This window comes from Aquarana catesbeiana, linkage group LG01 (genome assembly GCF_042186555.1).
Source record: "Aquarana catesbeiana isolate 2022-GZ linkage group LG01, ASM4218655v1, whole genome shotgun sequence".
NCBI classification, from domain to species: Eukaryota; Metazoa; Chordata; class Amphibia; order Anura; family Ranidae; genus Aquarana; species Aquarana catesbeiana.
Window position 1 is genome coordinate 590,132,890 of NC_133324.1, and position 11,960 is coordinate 590,144,849.

The following is an 11,960-nucleotide window of genomic DNA, read 5'->3' on the forward strand; positions in this document are numbered from 1 at the left end:
CAGTAGGGGACAGTAATGAAGGTGACAAGTGAGGTGATATGAAGGTGACACAGGTGAACAACTGAGGGAATAGTAATAGAGAAGGTTACACAGTGGGGGACAGTAATAAATAGGGATGAGCTGAACACCCCCCGGTTTGGTTCGCAGCAGAACATGCTAACAGGCAAAAAATTTGTTCAAACACGCGAATGTGAAAAATCAAAAGTGCTAATTTTATATGCAAGTTATTGTTTTCTAAATAGTGCAGCGCTGTGTCTCATTAAATAATGTGCATACAAAATTTATATTAAACATTTCATGATCAAAAAAATATTTTAAATTAAAAAATGAAAATGTAAAAAAATTAGAAAAAAACAGTTCATCTGTGTCAATGCTTCCAAAACAATCACCGCTGTGTGTGTTTGTCCTCAAAAGGGCAAATATCCAGTGCACACCTCCACCAGCTAAAGTGCCTGCTCACCTCAGAGATGAATATAAAAGCATAGACAAATCACTCCTCGTGTCCACCACAATGGATCAACTTTCACTCTCCAATGGTAATGCTACAGTCTCCAGACTGCTCCTCTGTGTGGGTAATCAGCATTTGTATTGCCGTCAGACAAACCTTCCTTCACTTTCTCATAAGTGCTCAATCACGCTTTCTTTCTCGAACATCACGGGACACAGAGCCACAGTAATTACTGATGGGTTATATAGGTATCACTGGTGATTGGACACTGGCACACCCTATCAGGAAGTTCAACCCCCTATATAATCCCTCCCCCTTGCAGGGATACCTCAGTTTTTACGCCAGTGTCTTAGGTGATGGACGTGTAAAGATGTCCTGTGCTGAGCTCCAAAGGGAATATCTTAAGATCCTATACTGGGGCAAGCCAGGCGAACCGGATCCATTCAAAGTGTCTTTTCATGGCCGAATTGAATGGTACCCGGGCCTCGTGTCCGAAGAAACGAGGTTTTACCCGTAATGCTTCTCTTTTTAGAGAGCTGGACCCCGCAGATCAGAAAATGGCTTTAAACTTCCTAATTTCTGGCGAGGTGCTTTACGGTCCCAGAACTGTTGGATCCCCCTACTGATGGGGGCCCCAGTCTCTGACGGTTTTTTCAAACGGAGCCCACCGTGAGAGGTGAAGATTGGGTCTGTGTAAACAGCACCCTGCGGCTGGATAAGGTAAGAGGAGATTCCACAGAATTTTTGAGTTCTAGTGGCTTTTCTCCTTTAAGGTAAATGCATGCTATGCCTATTGTGACCACCGGGGGCTGCCAAGAGCACAAACCTACACATGCTGACTGACTGTCTCAGGTGTTCAGTGCTGATTATGTCCCAGCATCTCAAAGCAGGCTGCAAGCAGGTAAGGTGGAAAGGGGGATTTCTCATGTTTGAATGTTCCCCCCAGGTTAGAGAGGGGCCACAGGGGTCTAGAAAGTGGTTATACCACCCGGGCTCTGCGGCCTAATGGCCACCATCTCTGAAGATAGCCGTTCAGGCAGATCTTGTTACCAGTCTCCCTCCTCCCCCCCCCCCCCATCCCCAGCCTTTTCTCCAGAAGCATGACAGGAGAGTCGACAGTGCGGGAAGCGCTCGTTTTTTTCAAAACTCGAGGGGGGGGGGGGGGGCGGTAGAGAAGGGGGCGGAATGTCAGCACAGAGTGTTTAGACTCCCACTCAGGCCAGCTGCAGGCTATTAAAGGCACTCTGTACAGGTGCACTCAGCCTTCTGAGAGACACAGAGCTGACGGTCGCATGTAAGGTGGGACACAGGCATTCTCCTAGGCAGCATTTACTGAAGTAACACCAGACTGAGCATTGGGTAGCAAGGCTTTTAGCCAGACTACATCGCTCAGCGGGCAGTGTTCATTTGTATACCTCACACCTTGTTGCTTTGCACTATGGGTAGAAGAGGTTTAAGCACCCCAGGAACCAGAGACACTAGGGGATCTCGTTCAGGTTCTGAGGGCCCCCTGTCGGCAGCATCCTCCCCCCCTAAAGATGGGCCAGGGACGGCTAGCCAGGGAGAGCCATCGGGGTCAGGGGCTACACCTGCTTCTGGCACTTCAGCCCCTGTATATATTACACAAGAGGTTTTTTCCTCAACCTTTAATGGTCTAGAGGAAAGATTAATGGCCGTGATTACGTCTTTACTCAGTGGAAGAAAACGCACTAGGCTTTCCCCTGTTCCCCAAGACCCTCAGACAGAGGAGTTCTGGGATAAAGGAGATGAATCCCTTTCAGAGGATCGGGATGGGATGGATGATTCCTCTTCGGAGGATTCAGGTGGAGAGGGACCTTCTGCGACTTCCCAAGAGGAGAAAGTCTTAGTGCAGATCCTCACTGGATTGGTCCGCTCCACATTTAAGTTGCCCATACCTGAAACTGCTAAAGAATCCTCTTCTGCTTTGGGGTCACTGAAACCTTTCCAAGCAGCACATGCTTTTCCTGTTCATACTTTACTTGAAAAGCTTATTTATTCTGAGTGGGATCACCCAGACAAACGTTTTTTTCCGCCGAGAAAGTTTTCAACACTTTATCCGATGGAAGAAAAGTTTATTAAAATGTGGGGAATACCGGCTATTGATGCCGCCATTTCCTCCGTAAATAATAGCCTGACTTGTCCTGTAGACAATGCTCAGATGCTCAGGGATCCTGTAGATAAAAGGATGGAATCCCTATTGAAGGATGTTTTCTCCTTAGCAGGATCAGTGGCCCAACCTGCAGTAGCAGCGATTGGAGTCTGTCAATACTTAAGAGACCATGTGAAGCAGGTCATCAAAGTATTACCTGAACAGCAGGCCCAGGGGTTTGCTAACCTTCCAGCGGCCTTATGCTTTGTGGTTGACGCCATTAGAGATTCTATCGTGCAAACCTCCCGTCTTTCACTGAGGTTGGTGCATATACGTAGAATCCTATGGTTGAAAAATTGGTCAGCCGAAGCACCATGTAAGAAGCTACTGGCTGGGTTTCCATTTCGTGGTGCAAGGTTGTTTGGAGAGGACTTGGATAACTATATCAAGAGAATCTCTTGTGGGAAAAGCACTCTCTTACCTGTCAAGAAGAAGAGTAAGCGTCCCTCTCTCAAACGGACTCTTTCTCCAGCGCCGGGGGCTTCAGCCTCCAGGCAGTCTCGACGGCCGCCTCCATCGGGGTCCAGAGACAAGAGTCAACCCCAGGGACAAAAGAAGTCCTGGGGAAAGAAGCCTACTAGGCAAAACACTAAGACCTCTGCATGAGGGGGCGCCCCCGCTCACTCGAGTGGGGGGAAGACTGCGACAGTTCTCAGAGCTCTGGCACGAGGACTTCCAGGACAGATGGGTAGTCTCCACGGTAACCTTAGGGTACAAGCTGGAGTTTCAGGAATTCCCTTCTCCTCGGTTCCTCAGATCAAATGTTCCCAGAGACCCAGAGAAGAAGCAGTCGCTCCTTCTAGCGTTAGAGCGACTTTTGTCGCAGGAGGTCATTATGATAGTTCCCGCAAAGGACCAGGGATTGGGCTTCTATTCCAACCTTTTTACGGTCCAAAAGCCAAATGGGGATGTCAGGCCCATTTTGGACTTAAGGGATCTGAACCGATTCCTAAGGATTCAATCCTTCCGCATGGAATCAATTCGAACAGTAGTTCCCACCCTGCAGGGAGGAGAATTTCTGGCATCAATAGACATCAGAGATGCATATCTGCATGTGCCCATTTTTCCTGCTCATCAGAAGTTTCTGCGCTTCGAGGTAGGAGGGCGCCATTTCCAGTTTGTGGCTCTGCCTTTCGGGATAGCCACTGCACCTCGAGTGTTCACAAAGATCTTGGCTCCTCCTCTGGCCAGATTAAGGGCTCAGGGTATAGCTGTCATAGCATACCTAGACGACCTGCTCTTGATAGACCGGTCGGTAGCCTCTTTGAATGGAAACTTGAGGACCACGGTCAGGTATCTAGAACACCTGGGTTGGATCCTCAACTTAGAAAAGTCTTTCCTAAAACCAGTAAGAAGACTGGAGTATTTAGGTCTGATTATAGATACAAGCCAGGAGAAAATATTTCTACCCCAGGCAAAGATCACTGCTTTGAGAGAGCTGATTCTGACAGTAAGGACCAAGAAGGGTCCCTCAGTCCGCCTTTGTATGAGGCTACTAGGGAAGATGGTGTCTTCATTCGAAGCAGTTCCCTATGCTCAGTTTCACTCAAGAATGCTGCAGCACAGTATTCTGTCGACCTGGAATAAGAAGGTTCAGGCATTAGACTTTCCGATGCACCTGTCGCATGCGGTGCGTCAGAGCCTCAATTGGTGGCTCATACCTGGACGGTGGTAACAACAGATGCCAGTCTGTCAGGTTGGGGAGCAGTTCTGGAACAGGCTGCGGTCCAAGGGGTATGGTCCAAGACAGAGAGGACCTTACCCATCAACATTCTGGAGATCCGGGCGATACATCTAGCTCTAAAAGCCTGGACTATCAGGCTACAGGGTTGTCCGGTCAGGATCCAGTCCGACAATGCCACAGCAGTGGCTTATGTCAATCATCAGGGAGGCACCCGGAGCCGAGCTGCTCAAAAAGAGGTGAACCAGATCTTAGTCTGGGCAGAGATGCATGTGCCATGCATATCGGCAGTTTTCATCCCGGGAATAGAGAATTGGCAGGCGGACTATCTAAGTCGCCAGCAGTTACTTCCAGGGGAATGGTCTCTGCATCCCGACGTCTCTTGGGCCATATGCCAAAGATGGGGGGTTCCAGATGTAGATCTCTTTGCATCCCGATTCAACAAAAAGATAGACAGATTTGTGGCAAGGACAAAAGATCCTCTTGCATGCGGGACGGATGCGTTGGTGATTCCGTGGCATCGGTTCTCACTGATTTACGCATTCCCGCCTATTCTGCTACTACCACGACTCCTTCGCAGGATCAGGCAGGAAAGGAAGTCGGTACTTCTGGTGGCCCCCGCTTGGCCCAGAAGGACTTGGTATGCAGAAATAGTAAGGATGACGGTGGGTTCCCCGTGGACCCTACCGGTACACCCAGACCTGTTATCTCAGGGTCCAGTGTTCCATCCTGCCTTACAAACGCTAAATTTGACGGTTTGGCTATTGAGACCCACGTTCTGAAGAGTCGTGGGCTCTCAGGTCCTGTCATATCTACCTTGATTAATGCAAGGAAGCCAGCTTCCAGGATGATTTATCATAGAGTCTGGAAGGCTTATATAACCTGATGTGAATCCAGAGGTTGGCATCCCAGGAAATATGTCATAGGTAGAATCCTTGATTTTCTACAGATGGGATTAGAGATGAAGCTGGCCTTGAGTACCATCAAGGGCCAGGTTTCTGCTTTATCAGTATTATTTCAGCGGCCACTTGCTTCGCATTCTTTGGTCCGAAACTTTATGCAGGGGGTGATGCGTCTTAATCCTCCGGTTAAAGCGCCCCTAAACCCCTGGGACTTGAATTTGGTCCTGGCTGTGTTACAGAAACAGCCTTTTGAACCAATAAGTCAGATTCCTTTGGTCTTGTTGACAAGGAAATTAATTTTTCTGGTGGCCATCTCTTCTGCTAGAAGAGTATCAGAATTAGCAGCTCTTTCCTGTAAGGAGCCTTATTTGATTATACACAAGGATAGAGTGATACTACGCCCTCATCCTAGTTTTTTACCGAAGGTGGTTTCTGATTTTCATTTAAACCAAGACATTGTTCTACCTTCCTTTTTTTCCAGATCCCTGTTCTCCGGAAGAGAGATCTCTACATTCGTTGGATGTAGTAAGAGCAGTTAAGGCCTATCTAGGGGCAACTACTCAGATCCGCAAGACGGATGTTTTGTTTGTGCTGCCAGAGGGTCCCAATAGAGGACAGGCAGTGTCAAAAGCTACCATTTCTAAATGGATTCGACAGTTGATCATTCAAGCTTACGGTTTGAAACAGAAGATTCCTCCGTTTCAGATCAGGGCACATTCCACAAGGGCTATTGGTGCTTCTTGGGCAGTGCATCACCGGGCCTCTATGGCTCAAATCTGTAAGGCCGCAACCTGGTCTTCAGTTCATACATTCACCAGATTCTATCAGGTGGATGTGAGAAGGCATGAGGATATCGCCTTTGGGCGTAGTGTGCTGCAGGCAGCGGTACAGGGTCCTCAGGTCTGATTGCACCCTACTTGGTCGTGGTTCCCCCCCCTCAGGTAGCATTGCTCTGGGACATCCCATCAGTAATTACTGTGGCTCTGTGTCCCGTGATGTTCGAGAAAGAAAATAGGATTTTTTAAAACAGCTTACCTGTAAAATCCTTTTCTTTCGAAGGACATCACGGGACACAGAGGTCCCGCCCCTCTTCTAATACACTATATTGCTTGGCTACAAAACTGAGGTATCCCTGCAAGGGGGAGGGATTATATAGGGGGTTGAACTTCCTGATAGGGTGTGCCAGTGTCCAATCACCAGTGATACCTATATAACCCATCAGTAATTACTGTGGCTCTGTGTCCCGTGATGTCCTTCGAAAGAAAAGGATTTTACAGGTAAGCTGTTTTAAAAAATCCTATTATTACTTCCGTAGGTTATAGACTTGAAAAAACAAACACAAGTGCCATAGTGTACTCTGTTTGCATGTTTATTAAAAGCCCCCAAAACAAATCCACTTACAAGATAAAAACTTTAAAACAGCATGTCTCAAATCATCTACTGATGATGGCCAATGAGATGCCGACACGCGTTTAGAGGGGAGTGGGGGTCCCCCAAGCACTATATACTCTGAACAGTAGTATATATACTATACAGCCTGCCCAATATACTCTGCAGAAAATTGGGCCTTAGGTGTTGGTGGTACCAGAACACTGTAAGCCCTCACAGTTACTCTTGTTGGGCGCAGGGACGGGCCCTGTTGTGAAATATTATACCAAGAATTGTAATTACATGCCCCTGTTAAACAGGGGCAGAAAAATTGGGCGGAGGTGGTGCCGCAACACTGTGAGCCCTCACAGATACTCTTGTTGGGTGCAGGAACGGGCCCTGCTGTGAAATATTATATCAAAAATTGTAATTACATGCCCCTGTTAAACAGGGGCAGAAAAATTGGGCCTTTGGTGGTGGTGGTGGTGGTGCCACAACACTGTAAGCCCTCACAGATACTCTTGTTGGGTGCAGGAATGGGCCCTGCTGTGAAATATTATATCAGAAATTTTATTACATGCCCCTGTTAAACAGGGGCAGAAAAATTGGGCCTTTGGTGGTGGTGGTGGTAGTGCCACAACACTGTAAGCCCTCACAGATACTCTTGTTGGGCGCAGGAACGGACCCTGCTGTGAAATATTATATCAAAAATTTTAATTACATGCCCGTTAAACAGGGGCAGAAAAATTGGGCCTGTGGCGGTGGTGCCACAACACTCTTGTTGGGTGCAGGAATGGGCCCTGCTGTGAAATATTATATCAATAATTGTAATTACATGCCGCTGTTAAGCAGGGGCAGAAAAATTGGGCGGTGGTGGTGGTGCCACAACACTGTAAGCCCTCACAGATACTCTTTTGTATGCAGGAACGGGCCCTGCTGTAAAATATATCAAAAATTGTAATTACATGCCCCTGTTAAACAGAGGCAGAACAATTGGGTCTTTGGTGGTGGTGCCACAACACTGTAAGCCCTCACAGATACTGTTGTTGGGTGCAGGAACGGGCCCTGCTGTGAAATATTATATCAAAAATTTTATTACATGCCCCTATTAAACAGGGGCAGAACAATTGGGCCTTTGGTGGTGGTAGTGCCACAACACTGTAAGCCCTCACAGATACTCTTGTTGGGCGCAGGAACGGACTCTGCTGTGAAATATTATATCAAAAATTTTAATTACATGCCCGTTAAACAGGGGCAGAAAAATTGGGCCTTGGGCGGTGGCGGTGGTGCCACAACACTCTTGTTGGGTGCAGGAATGGGCCCTGCTGTGAAATATTATATCAAAAATGTAATTACATGCCCCTGTTAAACAGGGGCTGAAAAATTGGTTCTTGGGTGGTGGTACCACAACACTGTAAGCTCTCACAGTTACTCTTGTTGGGTGCAGGAATGGACCCTGCGTTGAAATATTATATCAAAAATTGTAATTACATGCCCCTGTTAAACAGGGGCAGATCAATTGGGCCTTGGGTGGTGGTGCCCTAAACCAAAAATATTGTTGGAAGCTAGCATCATCAAGATTGAGGAGGAATAGGATAGTCAGCATAGGCAGTCTTCAAGGGATCCCACATCCATAGCAAATTCAATGAGTTACATAAGCATCAGGTACTTGATAGCTGCTGATCCAAGACTGATTCATTTTTATGAATGTGAGCCTATCAGTGGAGTCTGTGGACAGGCGCACTCTTTGATCCGTTACAAACCCTCCAGCTGCACTGAATGTGCGTTCAGAAAGCACGCTGGATGCAGGACAGGCCAGTAGCTCAATTGCATATTGAGCAAGTTCTGGCCAGTGGTCAAGACCCAGTAACCCAGTGGATGCTCTATTAGAAAGGTCTCCAAGTCTGTTCTTGCCCCTAGATATTCCTGCACCATGTAATGCAGACACTGGCGATAGTTGCTTGAACTGATCAGACCTTGGCGCTGAGGACTGAAAAATTGTTTAATGGCATCGGTCAGCCAGCCACCTTCTTGTTTTGCTTGCGTCTATCTAGCAAGGTTACTATGTGGTATAAGCTAGGAAGCTGAGACTTCTGCAGTGTGTAAATGTGCTTTTACTATACAAAGATGCTGTACATACAAAACTATTACAATCTTAGGAATACAATACAAAACTGACAGATCTCTATAACAAGCAAAATGCCTAGCAAATGAACAGCCTATGTTCTATAACAGTACAAATACACTTAAAGGTTACTTATCTTCTGTTACTGTATGTTTGTGATCTCCATTGGCAACAATTCTTCTGGAAATCAGGCACTTTTCTTCTATCATGAGTGGCTTCTGATCTTACAGCATGATGATGATGTGTGTGTCCCAGTCTACTCATCCTTTTTATTTGTACATGTTTGTTAACCACTTAAGGACCGCCTAACGCCGATTTACGTCGGCAAGGCGGCACGGGCAGGCAAAATCACGTACATGTACGTGATTTGCCTCTCGCGGGTGGGGGGTCCGATCGGACCCCCCCCCGGTGCCCGAAGCGGTCCCGTTCTGTTCCCCGGCGATCCGAGATGAGGGGGAGGCCATCCGTTCGTGGCCCCCCCCTCGCGATCGCCGCCGGCCAATGGGAACACTCCTTTGCTGCTGTATGCTAAACAGCAGCAAAGGAAATGATGTCATCTCCCCTCGGCTCGGTAGTTTCCGTTCCAGCGCCGAGGGGAGAAGACATCAATGTGAGTGCACAACACACACACACACAGTAGAACATGCCAGGCATACAAAACACCCCGATCCCCCCCCCGATCGCCCCCCGATCCCCCCCCAATCACCCCCCCCCCCGTCACAAACTGACACCAGCAGGTTTTTTTTTTTTTTTTTCTGATTACTGCATAGTGTCAGTTTGTGACAGTTACAGTGTTGGGACAGTGAGTATTACCCCCCTTTAGGTCTAGGATACCCCCCTAACCCCCCCTAATAAAGTTTTAACCCCTTGATCACCCCCCATCGCCAGTGTCGCTAAGCGATCATTTTTCTGATCGCTGTATTAGTGTCACTGGTGACGCTAGTTAGTGAGGTAAATATTTAGGTTCGCCGTCAGCGTTTTATAGTGACAGGGACCCCCATATACTATCTAATAAATGTTTTAACCCCTTGATTGCCCCCTAGTTAACCCTTTCACCACTGATCACCGTATAACCGTTACGGGTGACGCAGGTTAGTTCGTTTATTTTTTATAGTGTCAGGGCACCCGCCGTTTATTACCGAATAAAGGTTTAGCCCCCTGATCGCCCGGCGGTGATATGCGTCGCCCCAGGCAGCGTCAGATTAGCGCCAGTACCGCTAACACCCACGCACGCAGCATGCGCCTCCCTTAGTGGTATAGTATCTGATCGGATCAATATCTGATCCGATCAGATCTATACTGGCGTCCCCAGCAGTTTAGGGTTCCCAAAAACACAGTGTTAGCGGGATCAGCCCAGATACCCGCTAGCACCTGCGTTTTGCCCCTCCGCCCAGCCCACCCAAGTGCAGTATCGATCGATCACTGTCACTTACAAAACACTAAACGCATAACTGCAGCGTTCGCAGAGTCAGGCCTGATCCCTACGATCGCTAACAGTTTTTTTGGTAGCATTTTGGTGAACTGGCAAGCAAGCACCAGGCAGCGTCAGGTTAGCGCCAGTAGCGCTAACACCCACGCACGCACCGTACACCTCCCTTAGTGGTATAGTATCTGATCGGATCAATATCTGATCCGATCAGATCTATACTAGCGTCCCCAGCAGTTTAGGGTTCCCAAAAACGCAGTGTTAGCGGGATCAGCCCAGATACCTGCTAGCACCTGCGTTGTGCCCCTCCGCCCGGCCCAGCCCAGCCCACCCCACCCAAGTGCAGTATCGATCGATCACTGTCACTTACAAGGCACTAAACGCATAACTGCAGCGTTCGCAGAGTCAGGCCTGATCCCTGCGATCGCTAACAGTTTTTTTGGTAGCATTTTGGTGAACTAGCAAGCACCGGCCCCAGGCAGCGTCAGGTTAGCGCCAGTACCACTAACACCCACGCACGCAGCATACGCCTCCTTTAGTGGTATAGTATCTGATCGGATCAATATCTGATCCGATCAGATCTATACTAGCGTCCCCAGCAGTTTAGGGTTCCCAAAAACGCAGTGTTAGCGGGATCAGCCCAGATACCTGCTAGCACCTGCGTTTTGCCCCTCCGCCCGGCCCAGTCCAGCCCACCCAAGTGCAGTATCGATCGATCACTGACACTTACAAAACACTAAACGCATAACTGCAGCGTTCGCAGAGTCAGACCTGATCCCTGCGATCGCTAACAGTTTTTTTGGAAGCTTTTTATTGAACTGGCAAGCACCAGCGGCCTAGTATACCCCGGTCGTAGTCAAACCAGCGCTGCAGTAACACTTGGTGACGTGGCGAGTCCCATAAGTGCAGTTCAAGCTGGTGAGGTGGCAAGCACAAGTAGTGTCCCGCTGCCACCAAAAAGACAAACACAGGCCCGTCGTGCCCATAGTGCCCTTCCTGCTGCATTCGCCAATCCTAATTGGGAACCCACCGCTTCTGCAGCACCCGTACTTCCCCCATTCACATCCCCAACCAAATGCAGTCGGCTGCATGAGAGGCATTTTTATGTGCTCCCGAGTACCCCTACCCAACGAACCCCCCCAAAAAAGATGTTGTGTCTGCAGCAAACGCGGATATAGGCGTGACACCCGCTATTATTGTCCCTCCTGTCCTGACAATCCTGGTCTTTGCATTGGTGAATGTTTTGAACGCTACCATACACTAGTTGAGTATTAGCGTAGGGTACAGCATTGCACAGACTAGGCACACTTTCACAGGGTCTCCCAAGATGCCATCGCATTTTGAGAGACCCGAACCTGGAACCGGTTACCGTTATAAAAGTTAGTTACAAAAAAAGTGTAAAAAAAAAAATATATATATAAAATAAAAAAAAATAGTTGTCGTTTTATTGTTCTCTCTCTCTATTCTCTCTCTCTATTGTTCTGCTCTTTTTTTACTGTATTCTATTCTGCAGTGTTTTATTGTTATTGTTATTGTTATTATGTTTTATCATGTTTGTTTTTCAGGTATGTAATTATTTATACTTTACTGTTTACTGTGCTTTATTGTTAACCATTTTTTTGTCTTCAGGTACGCCATTCACAACTTTGAGTGGTTATACCAGAATGATGCCTGCAGGTTTAGGTATCATCTTGGTATCATTCTTTTCAGCCAGCGGTCGGCTTTCATGTAAAAGCAATCCTAGCGGCTAATTAGCCTCTAGACTGCCTTTACAAGCCGTGGGAGGGAATGCCCCCCCCCCACCGTCTTCCGTGTTTTTCTCTGGCTCTCCTGTCTCAAC